At 42.0% G+C, this 3,368-nt stretch overlaps 1 protein-coding gene across 4 annotated transcripts in view; it reads left to right on the forward strand.

Annotated features, from left to right (window-relative positions):
* Nucleotides 1–671: 671 nt before the first annotated feature.
* Nucleotides 672–3,368, forward strand: part of IL1R2 (interleukin 1 receptor type 2) — a 59,878-nt gene continuing 57,181 nt past the window's right edge. The window contains exon 1 of one of the 4 annotated variants that reach the window (XM_014583393.2): nucleotides 672–788. The gene's annotated coding sequence lies outside the window, so the exon portion shown is untranslated. Of the gene's footprint in view, nucleotides 789–3,143; nucleotides 3,249–3,368 lie in introns of those variants that run through there. The other 3 variants (XM_027767529.1, XM_006166619.2, XM_027767530.1) reach the window with 3 other exon arrangements.

The raw sequence follows: 3,368 nt of genomic DNA on the forward strand, positions 1-3,368 counted from the left end.
TCTTTCTTTCTTTCTTTCTTTCTTTCTTTCTTTCTTTCTTTCTTTCTTTCTTTCTTTCTTTCTTTTCTTTCCTTTCTTTCCCCCTCTCTCTCTCATTCTTTCTCTTTTCTTTTTTTATTGTCCAGTTGAACAGAGTTAGAATTTGACCAGGCCAGTTGACCAGGCCTTAGAATTTTCAAATTATGGGGTCTAATTGCTAAATTTATCCTATGGTTTTGAAGACCATATTTTATTAAATAAAAACAATGGAATTCCAATATGATAAGAATGAACGAATTTGTTGGGATAACATGGCAGAGTATTTGGAATCGAGGGTGTCCCACACAACTGGAGATAACCAGTCTCTGTTGTCATACATGACATGCTTGCTATACATGACATTACAGCCAACGCATGCCCCCCTCCTCTCCCCAGGCTCTCTCCTCTCCTTCCCTCATCCTTACGTCTGCACATCACAAAGAAGGAGAAGGAGTTGGAATCTTGCCACAGAGTTTCCGGAGGAGCCGGTTAACCTCTGAGCTGCCAGGATCTAAAAAATGAATCATTGCTTCAGTCCTTGGAACAAACATCCTGTGTGACTTTCACCTCAGACCTCAGAGGATTTCGAGATACTGCAGAACACACAGGACTTGTCCAGTTCACATCGGCTGGTAGAGAAGTCAAGTCGATTGTGCATGATGATGAGAATGGGGCAGTGTAGGTCATGAATAGGGGGCAGGGGGATAGAGAGGCAGCCATGTTCGTGAATCCTGCTGCAGACTTGGGGCCCGTTCTTGGGTGACTGTTAGGTAAGAGCATTCATTCTTCTCTGTTTTAAAGCTTGCTTTTATCTTCCATGAATAAGAGAGCATGGTGTCAGCATCCCCAACAGGGTCCTGATGCTGTGATTCACCCCCAGGGATGCAGTGTGCCTAGTCTACTCAGGGAGGTCTTAGACACGAGCCTAGAATGTTCCACATGGGTCATTCTTATGGAGTGTCACATTTTACTGTCTGAGTATTCTTGAAAGGAATGTTTAAACAATTCTTGTGATCTTGTGACTGAGTTTTCTCAAAGAAAGAAGTGAGCTTATATAAATTCCCCTTATAAATCACAAGATCAGCAGTTCCATGTCAGCTCGACTGAAGCCGGATTGCATGCATTTGCTTCCTCTCTGGACTACATTAGGCTGCAAGCTGTCCATATTATCTAGTGAGGAGGATCCCAGCCAGCACAGGCCAGCTAGGAGCAATGGGTTTGGTTGATCACAGAGAGAATGTGAAGAACAGAGCTCGATTATTGGAGTGATAATAGTATTTGGTGAGATTTTCCTGCGTGGGTGAATTCCCATGCTTGAGATTTATTTGGCTTGTCCTAAAATTTACAGATCACTCTTTGATTCTGCCACATTGACATTATGGAGAAAAGGGAGCCAGATGGTGGTGCAGTGGTAAATTGCAACACTCTGCAAGGGTAACCCACATGGGGAGGTTTGACATTGGTGTCACGAGACCTCTCTGAGTATGCTCTGAGCAGACTCCCGCAGTGGCTGCAGGTCAGACTCTAGTCTTTCTCTCTCTCTATTTTATAATTTCTTATTTACATAATTGTTGTACATATTTATGGTATACAATATGACTTTTCAAAGCATGTGCACATGCATGCCACCGTGTGTGATTGTTAAATCAAGGATATTACCATGTATGTAATTTTCAACAAAGGACCTTACATTCTTGTGTCTGTCAAATGCTTTTTTGCTGAGCCCTTCCCTTTTATCCTCCCCTCCATTATCTACTCCCCTCCCATGCAGTTTCTGGTATATAGAATTTTCTTCCCATTACTTTATCTTTGACTTTTTCAATTTCTGCCACAGAGTATAGACAATTAGTATATATTGATTGGGGATATCCAATGTTTGCCTCTCATAATCTGGCTTATTTCACTTAGCATCAAATCTGTTTTCATCTATTTCATATGGAATGATAGAGTTTCTCTGTTCTTTACGACTGAATAGTATTCCACAGTGTACATGGTGTATATGCTACATTTTTCCAATCCAATCATCAATTTTGGGGCACTTAGGCTGACTCCATGTCTTAGCAATTATGAATGATGTTACAATAAACAAGAATATGCAAGTGTCTTTCTGACTGAGTGCTTTCCTATCCTTTGAGTAAACATCAAGGAGTGGGATTACTGGGTCATATGGTTGTTCTATCTGTACAATTTGGAGGGACATCCAGATTGTCTTCCACAGTGGCTGTACTAGTTTACATCCCCAGGAGCAGTGGAGGAGAGTTCCCTTTTCATCACAGCTACATCAGCACTTGTTATGCTTAGTGTTTTTTGTTTGTTTTTTAACATATCCTTTCTGACTAGAGTTAAGTGATAAATTACTGTGGTTTTATGTGGTTTGCAGTTCTCTTATGATAAAAGATGTTGAACATTTTTTTTTCACACGCTTTTTGGCCATTTGTATATCTTCCTTTAAAAGTTGTCTGTTCAGCTCATTTGCCCATTTTTAAATTGAGTTATTTCTTTGTAGGTGAGTGACTTGACTTCCCTATATATTCTGGTTATCAATCCCTCATCTGAAGTATAGTTTGCAAATATTTTCTCCTGCTTTGTCCACTCTTGCTTCTCAGAGGCAAGGGCCAGAGAAAAAAACTAGCAACTGCACCGGCCTGTTAGGGGATGTAGGTGATCCATGTTTCGTATGGACCTGTCTTGGTGCCAAATTTCTACTTTCAGACTACAAATTATTCAGCCAGGCAAATTCTACACACTGAATAAAGAGTCAGAAAATCGATTCCTTCCTTCACTTACCAATTAAAATCATATAAGATCAAACAAAACAAAAGTTTAATTTTTTCTTAGACTCTGAAAGCCTTCCTGAGTAGGAAAGCCAAGTCTCCCTCTGGCTGAAGATTATAGACCTCTTCTTTTCTTTAAGGGACCAACCACCTCTCAGCTGGAAGTACGTAATTTTAGCGAGTCACAAAATAATAGGGAAACTTACGCAGAGTTTCCTCAGTCACTTCCCCATCTGGGTCATCACTACCCAGATGGGGTGCTCCCCAGGGTGGAGAAAAAAGGTGTGTCTGCCACGGCCCAGTGGGAGGGAGGGTATGACCAGCCCATTAGGAAATCCTGTGCCCTAAAGGAGGAAATAAATCCCTGCCTATCCTCTGAGCTCTCACTGCAGGGTTAAGTCTGCTGGGCAGCCTTTCCCAGGGAGAAGCCACAGGTGAAGAAATACAGAGCTGCAGGTAAGAGGCTTGTGAGATAGGGTGGGTAGTGGGGAAAGTGAGGGGGAGGGGAGAGAAAGAAGGGGAGAAAAGGAGAGAGGGGAGAAAGTGGGAAAGAGCAAGAGGGAGCATGGGAAAGAG

Source organism: Tupaia chinensis, unplaced genomic scaffold (genome assembly GCF_000334495.1).
Source record: "Tupaia chinensis unplaced genomic scaffold, TupChi_1.0 Scaffold144276_1, whole genome shotgun sequence".
In the NCBI taxonomy this organism is placed as follows: Eukaryota; Metazoa; Chordata; class Mammalia; order Scandentia; family Tupaiidae; genus Tupaia; species Tupaia belangeri.